The sequence below is a fragment of the Lactuca virosa genome, chromosome 4 (genome assembly GCF_052849685.1).
Source record: "Lactuca virosa cultivar CGN04683 chromosome 4, Lactuca_virosa_CGN04683_v6, whole genome shotgun sequence".
In the NCBI taxonomy this organism is placed as follows: domain Eukaryota; kingdom Viridiplantae; phylum Streptophyta; class Magnoliopsida; order Asterales; family Asteraceae; genus Lactuca; species Lactuca virosa.
Window position 1 is genome coordinate 196,598,226 of NC_136429.1, and position 18,576 is coordinate 196,616,801.

Here is an 18,576-nt window from a genome sequence, read left to right on the forward strand (position 1 = left end):
TCATATATTCCTCCACTCTAGATATCGTATGAACTGAGACATGGATTATAACATTCTCTATGTTCATGTGTTGTTTCCCGATTTCTGATTTATGACGACTGACAATAGACTTTAGTTGAACACATCAACTTAGTCCAGACTTGGCCAAACACTTAGGGTGTCATCACTAAATCATCGAGGGGCCCATAGATATCGCTTTTATCCCACTTTGGGTAAAAGGAACGGATAAACGTCGACTCATATGCTTGCACTATTTACTCATCAAATCACACACAACAATGTGTTTTATAACATCAATTTACTGATGCGTTTATGCATTATCAATGTGCAACCGACTTGCAAACAACAACTAATATCTCATCGTTTCAAGAATATAAGATATTATCGTCTCACAATCACTCGTGATAAAATCCATGAAGTGATTCACGTGAGCGTGAGTTTAATCCAATACTCAAATCTTATTTCAGGAGTACTCATGAACACTGCATCAAACTTTTGCTATGTCTAAACGCTTTAGACAATCTGCAGTCGGATTCATGACAGTCTAACCTCATTACCTACTTCCAAAGTATGATTGACTGTGGATGTTTGAATAACCTAGTTATTTTGGAAGTCAAAACATGCGAAGTGAAACACAAGAATAATCGAATCCAATATGGCCTCAAGACTTTTGAGTATAAATAAAACACTTATTATTTAATCACCATATCGATTATACATTATTCAGTGTATAATGTTTTGGATAATCAACTTAATACTTGAATTGAAACAATAGTTATCCCATGCTCCAAGCATGTACACTATGTTTATCTATGGTCCTTACTTTGTGAAATAGATCAATTGAACACATTTCCAATCATGCTCATTTCACAATTCCCAATCCTTATCCCAAGTGTAAGAATACCAAATTCTTGCTACTATTAGAATATGTTAGATCCTAACATTTTATGCAATGTTCCTTTTTGTAATGTCACATTACCAAAGTCACCAAGACTTTGCCAATTATATTACAAAGTGTTCTATCATAGATTGTTACAAGACAACTCCATAGATGTGAAGTCTCACATTCAAAGTACATTCCTTTGAACATCCGTCTTGCATAAAAGTTTCTAATCTACATAGATTGTTAATATTCAACTCCCATTATGGAATCATTTCCATATTTGTCATATGAAAACATATTCTAAATAGAATCCTATCTATTCATAATAATGTTAATATGGTCCATCAATTACTATACTTCCAACTGCCCACAAGTGACCAATCCTTGGCGAACCTTAGATTGTACTTGACAGTTGTTTAACTTACTTTAGTCATATCCGATTCTTGTCAGTTTCCCTCTTAACGCCCTAGGCATTTGAAATAGACAGAATGGTCGAATATTACAGCATATGTAGTCGATCCTATACCCGATGCGTATGGGATACGATTCATAATGTCTTACATAAAGACATGATACTTTACCAGTCTCCTGCTATAATATTGCCATATATAAAAATTTCCTTATGTTGAACGTTTTCAACATAACATTAATATATGTCCTTTGACTAAATTTGATTAAAATTTCTCGATCTAAGCTTTTAGATTTGAAATGAAGTATAAATTTCTCTCCATTAATTATAGCAAAACAAATTTTCAACCTCTGCAACTTTACGAATTGAAACTTTTATTTTCTATAATTAATATTGCTAACTTGCAACATTTAACATAATAATCATGCTCCCACTAACATGATAATTATATCCTTACCAGCATAACACTTATGCTCCCACTAGCTTTGACATGTATTCAGAAATCAACTGGACTTTCTAGAAATCAATACTTATTGACTTTCTTACCAAAAGTTCATATTTCTGATATGAAACGCTTCGATAAGCTTTTATCCAAGCTCATACACCTTTTATGAGAAAGCTCATATATGTGTCTAAACTATTTCAGAACTTATATCAATAAGTCCCAAACGTTCAGACTAATTGCCAAATCTCACAATTCGAACTATGAAGAGGGATGTTGTAATCATAATCGAATTTGAAAATGCAATTTACAAAATTGCTATCTCCTTAAAATCTTCCTAGTGAAAGCGTTGCCTCACAATCATTTTCATGAAATGGAGAGAAAACTTTGTGCCACTTAGATTTTATGGTGTATGTGTTCCTATCCATATAAATATGTCATTCCCAACCACTATCATAAGACAAGGTTTATGACAAATCCAAACTCATATGGACTGAATTTGTTCAATCTTTATTTATTGCCATCTGGCAGCACAAGGGCCTACCATGTCTTCCAAGTAGTTGAGCAGATCACCCTCACTAATCAATGAACTTTCACTGATCAAGGTGCTTTGCCTTATGCAATCAATTAAGAACTCTTAGGGCTCACATGCATAGTTAACTTAACTGGAATGGCACAGAAACAAGAATATGTCAACACGATAGGTTATAAACCTCAAGTCGTGTGCTAGTGATAGACAATAGGTTTATTCTTGATTAGTCCTGAAGCTATTTAAGACCATTAAGACTCCTACTGACCTCTTGACATATAAGATTCCCATGTCAAGAACCATTCCTCTACAAACAAATATTAAAGAGTTAGTGCAGATTCTTATCAAGACAAACACTTCACACAATTAGTCTTAGTTGATCTTTATCTTATCCAAGACATCACAAATTACCAATTTAAAATGTGCAAGAGTAAGAAGACAATTTCTACTCCACATTTGATGAGTGTGTTAAAACTTCTTAGTAATTTTATCTATTTATTTATTCAATAAACAGAATGTTACAATTCTCCCCCACTTAAATTGTATTTCGTCCTCGAAATCATTCCTTACCATTCTTGTCACGAAAAACAACTTGAGCTACATGGCCACAATCCCGAGCATACCCCAGTCTTCCCAAGGCAATCAAAACCAACCCTCACAAGGTTCTAAAACCCGAAGATGAACGAATTCCTTGCAACATGATCACATTTACTCAATCTAAAGTCTGAAGTCTTGAGATTGTCTGACTCCTTGACAGACCACCCATATTGAATCATTATTGTTGAACTTTGCACCTATCTCCCAACTGGCTACTCAAATTCTAATAACTTGAGGTTCCCACTAGAAAACAGAGTCACAGACCAAATTTACCTACAATATACTTATACTTGACAGAAAGCTCAAATAACCCTTCGAGTAGGAGACTTATCCCTACAACGATTAAAACTCAGACAAGAGCTGCGCAATTGGGTCAAATCAAGTATTCTGAGATTATTTAATCCTGATGTAAGAGGCTTGGCACCTCCCATCCCACAAGTTACTCCCATAAGGATCCCAAATCAGTACCACTACACGGAACATCACACCGCCTCCTAGATGTTTTCCTTAGCAATTAAGGCCTCCCTGGATCCAACTTGTCTGCCCACATCCGGAATACTGGGTTCCTGCCCGATTCCTGAGCCAACAAGCAATATTGCGGTCGCCACACGCGACCTCCGAAGGCAACTTCGACTAGCAATAACTGTCCTAGCTATATCGCCACTCATGGCTCCATCAATCCTTCTGGTCCATCCGATCATATTAGCCTAACAACCTGTCGCCACCAAATCTAATGCTTAATAGTGAATGCTACCAGAATAGCTGTAGTCTTACGTCATGCCCGATCTCCAACGACCTACCATTTCCTGATTCCAATCATGTTGTGGTATACCCACAATCTTACGAACTACCCCACCCTGGCCTAATCATCTGAAAGAATCCGTGAATGCTATGGTTCATCTCGCAGTCTCACAACACTTCCCATACTATCTGGCCGCTAGTGAATGCTATAGCTACCCCGCAGTCTTACAACACTTATCACACTATCGGACTACTAGTGAATGCTACGGCTCCCCCCGTAGTCTTACAACACTTTCACCCCAACTGACTATGCTACGGCTCCCCCGTAGTCTTACAACACTTTCACCCCCAATTGACTACTAGTGAATGCTATGGCTCCCCCGTAGTCTTACAACACTTTCACCCCAACTGACTACTAGTGAATGCTACGGTTCCCCCGTAGTCTTACAACACTTTCACCTCACCACAATCGCAGCCCTATGCCTTATCCCCAATCTATCAATTCAAATACACTCAGAGTCGAGCACACACTCGACCGAACACCCCAGACTGAACTCGAGTTATGCCTGGGACCCCGACCTGGTTCCCCACAGCCTGCTATCAATCACCAAGAGAACGCGATATCAATGTTGGTAAGTTCCCCGAAATTCCAACTCACACAATCCTCAATCCCAACAGCCGCTTGGTCCGTCTTTCTTCCCGACAAGGATGCGAAACTTATCCCAGTTTCAAAAGTGCTCTTGCTTCTGAATCTCGGGACGATTCTCCCCCACTTTGAATCGACTAAATTCTCAAAGCACACGAGGATTGAAGGATTCCCAATCCTTCTTACCTTACAACGATCGATCTGATGACAACCAACACTTACCAACTAGTGCTCTGTCACCAGCCAATCCCCAAAAGACCACACAACTTCTAAAGACCAGATGAACACTTCCCAAATCCCAACGAAACCGATAGCCCCTGATGCTTGAAATGATACTACACTCAAATCTTGAAATCCAAATGACAGGTGCTCAGACCAAAACCTCAGCAATATATCACTTCCCTTGGCGACCCCACAAGACAATCTGAGCACAATGACTGAAACCACCAAATCCTGACGATGGTGGATATCCACCTTGCTGAACCCTATCCACAGACCTTCCACATAATGCTCCTGAATCGATCTCGACCACAAACCAAGATAAAACCAAACGCTCCAAACCAGCTAAGAGGGTAGCGACCTTTCATTCATCACTAATGATTCACGGTATGCAAATGGCATATGAAATTACTTGAAGATATAACCCGAACATGAGAAAAGAAATGAACTGAATATATGCTCACCCAAACTGAAGCAAAGTCCCTACAACCATAAATACTTATATAAAGGACCCGAAAGAAGACAAATGACACATATCTGCAATATTCCCCGATGGAGTCCTGAACTCCCTTGTCTGACACTGCAAAACTCAACTCCTCTCCGCTGGGGCTCCTGTCCTACCTTCCTGTCCATCGGTGATCCTCAAAATAGCCGGAGCAGGTGTGATCACTGCTCCTTCCCTCACCATCGGACATTCGGCCTTCTTGTGGCCCACCTGATCGCAGTGAAAACATAATGGGCTTGCCCCCTGAGGGTAATCCATGCTGACGTGACCAACACTGCCACACTTGTAGCAGCCCAAACCCCTGGAATGACAAACTCCATCATGCAGTTTCCCACATGTACTGCACTAAATCCGGTCCTTCTGGCCTCTCAAAAGCTAATCAGAAGTCTTGGGTCTCCTCCCGGGACCTTCCAATATATGCACCTGATCTGACCCCTCTTCCCAATGTGCTCCAAATTTATCTACAGCTCTCGGGCTCTAGAAATCATATCATTCAGGGTCTCGCACCCCAAAATACTCACGAAATCCCTGTTAGCCATAACCTCCGCAAGGAATGTGCCCAAGTGCTGATCTACTATCTCCGAAACACAGCGAGTGATCTCCGATGAAATGAACTCCCGCACCTGCTCGCTAATCGGATCAGCACCCGCACCTGAGCCAGAAACCAAACCTGAACCCGAACCTAAACCATTTCCCTGCGAGCTCATCTCCCAACTGGAAATCGACAGGCCAACAATCAGAACATACCCAAGAATCCACCTCCCATAAGCTTCTTAGATTCTCCAAGAATCTCACCGATTCGAGTATGGATCCTATTCTTTCAATAATACGGGCCTAATACTACCTTCCACACCTATCCATACTTTCCTCAGAAATCCTACCAAATCCTCTAAGTCACTTCCTCAAACTGATGCATCCTAAACTCACTAAACTGCACTAGTAATCCACTGAAGCATACCCTAGGCTTTCCTAGGTTCCAAAACTCACATAGTCCTCAGCTGCTGAAGGATTCCCATTAATGTCAACTAACTACTTCATGAATATAGCCACATGCAACAGAGATCAGATAATCCTTCGAGTAAAAGACTCATCCCTAGAACGGTTGGACTTAGACAAGAGCTGCGCAATAGTGTCAAGTCCATCACTCTGAGATTATACAGCCTGTGCCACATGTGACTTAGTGTGACAACCCGTAATTCTTTTCTTGTAAAAGTCAACTTGGTCAACTAAAGTCAAACATTCAATCAAGGGTCAAACTTAATTTTCTTATTATTCTATCTTAAAAGGATTAGAGTAATGTCTTTTAAGTGTTTGGATCTAGCATTCTTGAGTGTTATGTATTTTGGAAGGATAGCCTTTAGAACCGAGGACCGCAAACAATGCTTGGGCCATGAACAACCTTCGGGGCTGTGAACAGGCTTCGGGCCGTAAACAGGCTTCGGGTCGTGAATAGGCCTTCGGGCTGTGAACCCTCGGTGTACGGCCGTGAACCTCCTCCCCTATATATACGAGAGTTAGCTGATTTTACTTCACTTCTTCCCTTTCTAACCGCAAACACAAGGCTTTCTCCCAAGGATCTTCAACCAAGAACACTTTCCTCTCAACTATCATCCATTTCCTTTGAATATTCTTCAAGTTATTGCTAAGTATCATCTAGTGTTCTTAAATCTCCAAGATCATTGGGCCGTGAACTTAAGAACATCAAGTGTTCTTGGGCCATGAACCCTTCATCAGGTCGTGAACTCCTTGCAGGTTCCCATCTTTGCTTCAAACAATTATTGTGCAAGTGTTCCTTACATCATAGGTCATTTCTTTTGCACATTAGGGGTTATATTCACTAATTGTGTACATATATGTTATGTGAAATGCATTTTAGGACTTGTTTTGTCTCGGGATCTAACTCGGAGAACTATTCATCCTATATCGAACATTCATTTGAATCACCCATATAAGGTGAGTTCATACCCCTACAAATTACAGTGATATATGCTTTTAAATGCTTTTAAGGGGGAGAATACAAGTAGAACACGATATAATTGTGTTAAACACTTACGTTTGAAAACATCAAACGAAAGGATTTCTTATACTCAATTACGTGTTAAAACCATTTTAAAAATATTCTTAGATTTCTGTTTTATCAAATTCATATCCGTGTATCTATTTATGTATAAGTATGCTTTAACGGACTTAGGACTATTGCTAAATACCTTGACTCCTGTTCCTTGTTTGGTTGTGGGCTTAGGGTAGGATCACTAGTCCGACTGTCGGTTAAATAATAGTTATACTCATTGAATACATACATGAATATTAAACCCATTTTAAGGAACATACTAACTCGGTTGCTTATGTTGAACAATTGAGTCTTTTCTACAAATCGGTAACAGTTCAAACAAATATACTAGTAAACTATAATAGGTATAGTTTAGAGGATTTCTACATACTATTTCTAGATCAGAGAGAACATACATGAGTCAGCACATACATACTATTACTATACATTTACTAGAACGAGAAGGAACATACATACTATAACAAGAACAAGAAGGAACATACATACTATAACAAGAACGAGAAGGAACATACATACTATAACAATAACAAGATAAGTAAATCATTATGAAACTATTTTAAGGACATAGCAATATACTTGTTATGTCACACTCTTATAACCAGAGTCTCTTGTAGGGAGAGCGTGAGTTTGTGTATAGATCTATACTTGATTGACAATCCTACACGTTGCTGCTAGCTACAGTAGGACCTGCGGGTCTACGGGTGACAAATGTCATAACTTTTCTACTTCTGAAGAACGTCGTGTTTCACACTAGTCAAGAAAGCATGGTTATAACTTTATCACATTTTAACCTTAAAATTAACCAATTTAGTTACAAGTTAGTTAATGCATCAGTAGTGTATTTTATACAATACTACTATAAATCTTCATTTTTCCATTTACATTCATACAGTGGTATTCTCACAAGAGAAACACAAACTATTTTTCGAGTAAGGATAGTTACCAATATGGAAAAACATACATTTATACTATTTCAAGTACAAACATACATTTTACACTTTATTCAAGAGAACAGAGCATACAAACAGTTGAGTCTTAGTAGAAGACTACTTTTCATTTAAGTAGAAAATATATGATTTACTGGAAAGATACAAACATTTTTACTTTACATATACAAACATCTTCATGAAACAAATGCAAACATTTGACACAAAAATACTTATGCACTCACTCAAATTTTATGTTGATACTCTCTTTCAAAATAACTTGTATTCTCAGGTCACCGGTAGACAGGTACAGATGACCAGGTTTTTGAGAAGACGGAGCATGTTCAAGACTCGTCTTTTTATTTTGATATAGTTTTTGGTGTCTTACAAATTTACACAGAACACACTTGTACTAACTATATTATTAATGCAATGGATGTTGTTGCTTGTTTTACTATTATGCATTGTTATGATACTGTACATGACGTCCTCGCCCCCGAATGTTTTACTAAAGTATACATACATGCATTCATACTAGGATCAGTGTCATACTAGAACAGAACAAAATTATTGCGGTTGTGGGACAGCACAAGTAGGCTTGGGGACATATAATCAGGTCTGGTATTAATATAGCTTGATCAACTATATCTATCCGAGAAGTGATTAGCGTGTGCCTAGGAATGGTTGTGGTGTTGCAACAAGTCTAAAAACTTACGAACTCTACTATAATGAAAACTCTAGAACAGAACGTAAACTTCAAATACTATAGGAGTATTTTGTGGTACTATAATTACTTATGTGAAAACTAAAAGGTCTTTACTAGTAGGTCAATAGTTGCTGAGTGGATATGCTAAGGTTATATGTGACTAAGGTGTTATAGACTTAGAATATGTGATCTTTGCTTTACTTCCTGTTCCTTGTTTGGTTATGGTGTTAGAGTTGGGTCACTTATTCGAAGGTCTATTCTATCTTGGTTATATATGACTGGTATGCACTACGCAAGTATTGAAGCAACTGGTAAGGATCATCCTATAATTATCTATAGTGATACATCTATTATATGTTTCTTACACCCCTTTTCTCGCTTAGATAACATGGATGGATTTCATCTACCTGGCGACCCGTACTTTCCCGATCAAGGGAACGATGGATGGCTTGAAGCTGAGCCCGAAGAAGAGAACCCGCTGGTCCCAATAGAAGAAGACCCCAAGGAGAGTTCTGAGGAAGAAAATGAAGAAGATGAACAAGAAGATACGGACTCAGAACCAAAGGTCTATAATCCACCTCAAGTTGCTCCAAACCCCAACCCTTGTCAGGCTTTTCAAGGCCCGACGCCTCTGTGGGCTGTGAACTTGGGAAGGTGGAGCCACGAACAGGGACAACCACCTCCCTACAATGGAGACCGAAGTTACTATAACTTGAATGAGGGAGGCTTAGCAGACAGAGTCCTTCCTATCTTAGTTCGTCGTGCTGCTCCAGTGCTGAGCAGGGAAGGGCAACCTTTGACCAAGTCATGGAGATCAGGGCTAATTCAGGAGTCAACACAGTTCGTCTCCGCCACCTGACCGATGACCCGGAGTTAACCATGACTCACACTGACGCTTTGCAGATAGAACTGAATGCCTGCCAATCTGAAGTTAGGGATCTTCGACAGAACCAAGTGGCATTACAAAGGCGTGTGTGGGAAACAGAACAGCAATTGGCTGGATCCAGGGCAGAATCTAGCACCAATAAGAACAACACTCCTCGTGATTAGAGCCTACTCTACTCACTCTTTTGGATATAGATTAGGTCTACCTTTAGACTCTAGTATTAGTTTCCTGTTTGTATCTAGACCTTGAACTTTCAGTTCGTTAGGTCGTATGCTGTCAAGTTTTCCCTGTATTGGTATTTGTAGACCTATTACCAGGTCAAATTTTCATGAACTCTTTACATCTATAATACCAATGATATTGACAAGCATCCAATCCTCTTGAAAAAATCCTTATCCAACTCTTTTCATCTTTCAAATGGTAGAACTCAACTGCAAACACTTCTTTTCTTACATGCTGATCTATGGTGTGTTAGATCAGGGATCACTCTTGTTATTCTCACTATTGAATGCTTACTATTATCTTCATCTTTGTAAACTTACAGTTGAAAGATGCCTCCTCGGAGATCAACAAGACGCAATCCTCCGATAACTCCAACTCAACCACCACCTCCTCCACAATACGATCTTGCAGTTCTCCACGCTGCAGTAACTGCGGCTGTTACAGCAGCCCTAACTCAATTCAACGCTAGTGGTACTAGCAGGGGTGGAGCGGGTGTTAACTCTACTCAAGGTGATAGTCACGGGCGCCATAGGGAGTGTTTGTATAAAGACTTCACCAACTGCAAACCAAGAGCCTTTAATGGAAACAGAGGAATTATCGATCTATCACAATGGATAGAGAAAATGGAGTCTATCTTCGAGATATGCTCCTGCCCGGAAGGAAGCAAAGTAAAATTTGCTGCCTGCACCTTCTCGGACAGAGCCCTCACGTGGTGGAATGGCCATGTCAAGTTACTTACTCTCATAGTGGCTAATACGATGGGCTGGGAAACACTGAAGGACCTCATGATAGAGGAGTACTGCCCAAGGGGCGAAGTTCAGAAACTTGAACAGGAACTTCGGAGCCCAACCATGAAAAGCTCTGACATACTAGCCTATATTGCCAGGTTCAGTGATCTGGTGGCTTTATGTCCGGGGATGGTCCCCACTGAGGGAAAGAAGATTGAGAGGTACATCTGGGGGCTGGTACCTCCATTTCAGGGGAATGTGTTGGCTTCAAACCCCACTACCTTCGACAGTGCCAAACGATTGGCTCAACGAATCATTGACCATGGAGTCCGCACACCAACAACAACCCCTGTTGTCCTAGAACCAGCCAAGACAACCGACAACAAGCGGAAGTCTTGGAACAGGAAGAAGAACAACACGGCGCAGAACTCTGCCAAGAAGCAGCAGATGGTGGCTGTTCATGCTGCAACATCACCTGATGCCATTGCGTCGGCGAAACAGTATGCTGGGAGTTTGCCGAAGTGCATCAAGTGCAACTTCCACCACAACGGACCCTGCGGGGAGATGCAGTGTGCAAACTGCAATAGGAAAGGGCATACTTCCCGTTTCTGTAAAGCTCCGACAAGACCAATCACTCAGGTCCCTGGCATTGGATTAGGCCAGGCATGCTACAAGTGTGGCGAAGTTGGTCACTACAAGAGGAACTGTCCAAAGGCAGGGAATGCTGATGGAGTGGGAAGAGTTTTGGCGATAGGCCATGAGGAAGCTGTGGCAGACCCTACAGTGGTCACTGGTACGTTTCTCCTCGATAACTCTTATGCATGCATACTATTTGATAATGGAGTGGAGAGGAGTTTTGTGAACCAAAAATTTGCACACTTACTTAAACAACAACCACGAGCACTAAAAGAAACGTTCACCGTAGAAATGGATAACGGGAAGACTGAGCGCATTAACGATATATACTTAGGATGCACTCTCTCTCTATATAACCATTCATTTCAAATCGACCTCATGCCTGTCTCAATTAAAAGTTTCGACGTCATTATCGGCATGGATTGGTTGAGTTTTCATCGTGTTGACATCATGTGTTTTGAGAAAGCCGTTCGTCTTAATCTACCGAATAACGAAACCCTAGTTATCTATGGCGACAAACCAGGCACGAGCCTTCGGATCATTTCAAGTATACAAGCCCAGAAGTGAAAGACATAAAGAAAATCTGGGCTAACTTTTGAGTAGCCCAGAGTTACTCATGTAGCCAAATCGCCTTGTCGACTAGCACCGGCTGAGATGCAGGAACTATCCAGTCAACTGAACGAACTGATAAGCAAGGTGTGACAACCCGAAATTTCTATTCTGTACAACCATTCATTTCAATAGAAGTCAGAACAATTTCTGCTAACTTTTGAGCTGTGTAGAGTCAGTTTGAGTGTTTTAAAGTTAGTACTTCAGGAAATAACAGGAGAGAGGATGCCCTAGGGTTTATTGTGTAGCAATAATGTCCCAAAACTACAAGAGTTTGGTGTTTACGGCCTAAACAGGGTGTTTACGGCCGTAAACCCCAAGGGTATAAATATGGCACTTTGCCATTTTAATCACTTTTTCACCGTTTTCAAGCTAGAACTCAAATCCTCTCAAGTAGCATCCGAATTTTCCTTCTTGATCTTCAACTTGTAAGTGTTTCTTACCCTAATAAGTTGATATCTACCTTAATCTAGTGATCTTACATGATTCCATCCGTGAAATCATTCCAAATGTGTAGATCTTCAAGTTTCACCAAGAACACCAAGAACACACACTAGTGTTCTTGGACTTTTAGCACCTTTTCGAGCTTCTACATAGTAAGTACTCTTACCCTAGTGTGTTATAAGGCTTGTTACACTTCTAATCATCAAGAAAACACCCAAGAAACAAGATCAAATGTGTTTACGGTCCAAGGTGTTCTTGGACCGTAAACCCTAACAAAGGGGCCAAAGTGACCCTAGTCCCATACCAAGCCTTGGAAACTAGCCTAGACCCCTTCCTTGATGTGCTTAGTACTTGAAAACATCAAAAGACCATAAACCATTTGGATTTACGGCCGTAAACCCAAGGAGAAGTGGTCCAAGGACCGTAAACTCCCTAAAGGAGTGAAATGGTGCCCTAATCTCTTCCTAAGGCTTAAACATGAAGTAGGAATGCTTCTTATGATCTTTATGGCTTCAAAGCACAAAATGGTCGAGTACCATGAGTTTACGGCCGTAAACTCATAGGTTTACGACCGTAAACTCAATGAGTTATGGTCACAAAACCGTAAACTCCAAAGGAGTTTACCCTTGAACCCTAAACTCAATTACAAGGTCCTACCACCCTTAGATGAAATCCTTAGGACTAATAGCACTTAAATCAAGTGTTTTACATGTCTTAGGATGTCTTAAATTTGGTTAATTAGTTGTTTTATGACTAATTGGATACATATATGTGTGATTATATGTTAACTAGGATCTTTGTGTGTGTACAAGTCTTCACTTGACACCTAGCATCCTAACCATTCCGTTCATCCAAACCACTCATTACAGGTGAGTTCATACCCCCTTAATCAATCTTGTAAATGATTCAAAATGCTTTCATGGGGGGGGGGGGGGGGGAATACAAGTAGAAAACAGGAAGTTATGGAATCAATCACATGTGATTTATAACTGTGTTTTCAACCAACTGATTTCACATACTTCAAAATGTGATAAATACAATAGTTTTAAGTTGTTTTATACTTTGTTATCAAATGATTTAATTTTGAATCTTTTTATAAACTGACATCAAGTCATTATTATTTATTGTTCAAAACTCTGAAATGTATGTCAAAACCTCTTTCAACTTATTGTTAAACACCATATCTATACACTTATGTTTCATATACATATGTATTGATATGAGAGCTTTCATTCTTTCTTCAGTTCCAACACTCTTGTGTAGCAAGGGTGTATAAACCTACTTGGACATTCAATTTACATTCCAGTAAACTATTATAGGTATAGTTTAGGGGATACAAATTACTATTCCTATTACAAGGAATTACACCAGAGTCAGTTCATTCATGAGTCTATACTAATCTATAAAGAGAAACTCTTACTTGTTATACGGAGAGAAATACTATATATACTATACAGAGAGAGATACGATATATATATATATATATATATATATATATACATTATGGGACTGACCATCCTACACTTGGCTGCTAGCTACAGCGGGACCTGTTCATCGACGGATGATCTCGGTTGTACTGTTCGGCGAGTTTCCACGCCGTGTTTATCCTAAGGCAAAAGGATACGATTTCAATGATTATATAATTTTCCCTATTACTTTTATTTTGTGACACATTCACATAAACGATGAGGTAGACTATATATTTTTATAATAATAGTTGTACAGGGAAAAATATTCATTGATACAAAAATGCAAACCTTCAAAGCAATCGAGTCTTGGTAGAAGACTACTTTTTATACGAGTAGGAAATATGAGATTTTCTAGGGTTTTCACACTTATACTAAATGTTTTATTAAACATTTACAAGTCTTTCATAACTGCTTTTCGAATCAATGACACCATAATACTTATGAATTCACCAGCTTTATGCTGATCTACGCTTTCAAAATAACTTGTATTCTCAGGTCACCAGTAGACAGGTACGATGACCAGGTTTTGAGAAGACGGAGCACAGACAAGACTCGTCTTTTATTTTGATTACATATTTTGGTGTCTTATTACTATGAAAGAACACTCATGTATTAAAACTTTACTTTTAATGCAATGGATGATGTTGTTGCTTGTTTACTACTTTGCACTGTTATGATACTTTACATGACGTCCTCCACCCCCGAACGTTTCCGCCGTTCCGGTTTTGGGGTGTGACAGATTGGTATCAGAGCTTTGTTTATAGTGAATTGAGTATATCAACCCATAAAAGATATACTAACTATAAATACAATGGGATTAAAATACTCTGACCAAGAGTTTATACTTTTAAATAACTAAATATTTAATTAAGTATACATGCCTGCATTCATACTAAAATCAGTGTCATAACGACAAAAACAAAAGTATTACGATTGTTGGATATCACAGGTAAGCTCGGGGATGTATGGTCAGTCTTGGGAGTGGCATAACCTGATCAACTATGCTGGTCCGAGGAGTGATTAGCATATGCCCAAGAATGGTTGTGATATGGCAACAAGTCTAAAAACTTACCAACATTACCACAATGAAATACCATAGGGGTATTTGGTGTTACTATAATTACTTATTTGAGAACTAAAAGGTCTTTATCAGCAGGTCAATAGTTGCTGAGTGGATACACTAAGGTTATATGCACCTAGGACGTCATAGACTTAGAATCTGTGAATCTTTGCTTTACTTCTTGTCCTTGTTTGGTTGTAGGCTTAGAGTTAGGGTCACTTATTCGAAGGTCTATCCTGTCCTGAGTACATATAACTGGTATGCACTAAACAAGTATTGAAGTGACTGATAAAGATCATCTTATAATTATCTTAGTTAGTACGTCTATTAATTTATTCTTATATCCCTTTCTCGCGTAGATATCATGGCTGGATTCCATCCCTACGGCGACCCGTACTACCCTAACCACGACAATGCAGGATGGCTCGGAGAAGAGCCAGAGAATGATCACCCAATTCCTTTGGATGATCACGAAGCTGAAGGCTTTTCTGATAGTTCTGACTCAGAACCAGAAGTCAACAATCTACCCTCAGCTGCTCATGACCCAAACCCTCGTCCAGCATTTCAAGGACCCACACCTCTGTGGGCCACAAACTTGAATAGATGGAGTCAGGAACAGAGTCAACCCATCCCCTACAATGGAGACAGAAGCTTCTACAACCTCACTGAGGGAGGTTCAGCTGACAGGGTCCTACCCATCATGGTTCGTAGGATTTCCCGGAACACCGAACATGGTCGAGCCGCTATCGACCGAGTCATGGAGATTGACGCCAACTCTGGCGTTAACACAGTCCGCATTCGCCAACTAGATTCTGCTCATGAAAGGACTCTGGTCCACAATGCAGCTCTACAGAGAGAACTTGCTGGAACCCAAGCTGAAGTCAGGGAACTTCGAGCTCAGCAAGTAAGATCTGACAGGCGTGTGAGGGACATAGAACGCCTTCTGTCGGAATCAAGAACACACTCTAGTAGTTCTCGTCGCCGATAGAATCTCATCAACTTCTCTTTTGGATATAACCTAGTTATGTAAAACTATGGTCTAATTTCCTATCTTTGTAAATCTTAGACATGTTAGGTCTTGATTAGGTCGTAGTCCTGTCAAAAATTTCCCATCTTGGTTGATGTAAGGCCTCCTACTAGGCCATTTTCCCGAACTTGTTACATCTGTAATTCCAGTAATATTGACAGGTACTTAATCTCATGGAAATTATTATCCAAATGCTATCATCTGTTAATTTTAGATCTATATTCAATCGTGCTGTTGGGCTATGAAGAGTTAGTCCATGAGTCATTTTCATCAACTTTCCTATTGAATTCTTATCAATATCTTCATCTTTATAAACTTATAGTTAAAAGATGCCTCCTCGCAGATAGACCTCATGCCAGTCCCAATTAAAAGTTTCGACGTCATTATCGGCATGGATTGGTTGAGTCTTCATCGCGCTGACATCTTGTGATTTGAAAAAGCAGTTCGTCTTAACCTTCCTAACAGCGAAACTCTAGTTATCTACGACGACAAACCTAGTACGAACCTTCGCATCATTTCGTGCATACAAGCTCAGAAGTGCTTGCGAAAGGAATATCATGCATTCCTCGCACACATCGTCGATACGAGTCAAAAAGTGAAAGATATTCAGAACATCCCAGAAGTACGCGACTTTCTCGACATCTTTCCAGAAGAACTTCCAGGATTACCACCCCAACGCCAAGTCGAGTTCAGAATCGACTTAGTGCCAGGAGCTACTCCAGTAGCTAAATCTCCATATCGTCTGGCACCGGCGGAGATGCAGGAACTTTCCAGTCAGCTTAACGAACTTCTCCAGAAGGGATTCATTAGGCCAAGCTTCTCACCATGGGGAGCACCGGTCTTGTTCGTCAAGAAGAAAGACGGATCGTTTCGTATGTGCATCGACTACAGGGAACTCAACAAGCTTACCATTAAAAATCGTTATCCCTTACCCCACATTGACGATTTATTTGATCAACTTCAAGGAGCCAACTACTTCTCGAAGATAGATCTACGATCCGGGTACCACCAACTACGAGTGTTAGAGGAGGATGTTCCCAAGACAGCCTTCCGAACTCGTTATGGGCACTACGAATTCGTAGTGATGCCATTCGGATTAACTAACGCGCCCGCAGTATTCATGGATTTAATGAATAGGGTGTGTCGTCCTTACTTGGATCAGTTCGTCATTGTCTTCATCGATGACATACTCATCCACTCTCGTAGTAAGGAGGAACATAGTCAACATCTTCGTCAAGTCTTAGAAACATTACGATCGGAGAAGCTCTATGCGAAGTTCTCCAAGTGCGAATTTTGGATTCGAAGAGTCGAATTCTTGGGCCATGTAGTTAGTGAAGAGGGAATTCACGTGGTCCCTTCCAAAATCAAGGCCATTGAGAACTGGTTAGCACCGAAGACACCTACATAAATTTGTCAATTTCTAGGTCTCGCTGGCTACTATCGCAGGTTCATTCAGAACTTCTCCCGCATTGCGAAACCTCTTACAACACTGACCCAAAAGGGCGTGGCCTTTGACTGGGAAGAGAAGCAAGAGAGAGCATTCCAAATGCTCAAGCGAGCCTTGTGCACCGCACCAATACTATCCCTCCCCGAAGGGATAGAAGACTTCGTTGTCTATTGCGATGCTTCAAATCAAGGGCTCGGCTGTGTTCTGATGCAACGAGGTAAGGTCATCGCCTATACCTCGAGACAGCTGAGGACACACGAGGTCAACTACACCACCCACGATCTTGAACTAGGAGCAGTTGTATTTGCTCTGAAGATCTGGAGACACTACCTGTATGGTACAAAAAGTACTATCTTTACAGATCACAAAATCCTACAACATATATTCGACCAGAAGGAGCTCAACATGAGACAACGACGGTGGGTCGAGCTACTCAGTGATTACGAATGTGAAATTCGTTATCATCCGGGTAAAGCCAACGTAGTAGCCGACGCCCTAAGTCGGAAAGAATACTCTGGTCGTAGACTCAAATCTTTGACTCTAACTATCCATTCACACTTGTCCACACAAATTAAGGAGGCTCAGCTCGACGCTTTGAAACCTGAAAATGTGGCGAGTGAATCCCTAAGAGGGATGGATAAGAACTTGGAAGTCAAGGGTGGCGGAGCCTTATACCTCATGGATCGGATCTGGACACCGAAACGCGGTAGCTTCAGAGACTTGGTCATGACCGAGGCACACAACACTCGTTATTCCGTCCACCCAGGTTCAGATAAGATGTATCTGGATCTTAAAAAGCTATACTGGTGGCCTAACATGAAAGCAGAGATTGCTACCTTCGTAAGTAAATGCCTTACTTGCGTCAAGGTCAAGGTCGAATACCAGAAACCCTCCGGCCTTCTACAACAACCAGAGATACCGGAATGGAAGTGGGAGCGGATCACTATGGACTTCATAACCAAGTTACCCAAGACAACGGGTGGACTTGATACCATATGGGTCATCGTCGACAGATTGACCAAGTCCGCACACTTCCTGCCTATCAAAGAAACAGACAAGATGGAGAAGCTTACAAGAACCTACATTCGGGAGATTGTACGACTGCACGGTGTTCCCATATCCATTATCTCGGACAGAGATAGTAGATTCACTTCGAGGTTCTGGCAGTTGCTACAAATTTCCCTAGGAACTAGGCTGGACATGAGTACAGCCTACCATCCACAGACCGACGGAAAAAGTGAGAGAACTATCCAAACCTTGGAAGATATGTTGCGAGCCTGTGTGATCGACTTTGGGAAGGCATGGGATACTCATTTACCCCTTGTCGAATTTTCCTACAACAACAGCTATCACATGAGCATAAAGGCTGCTCCA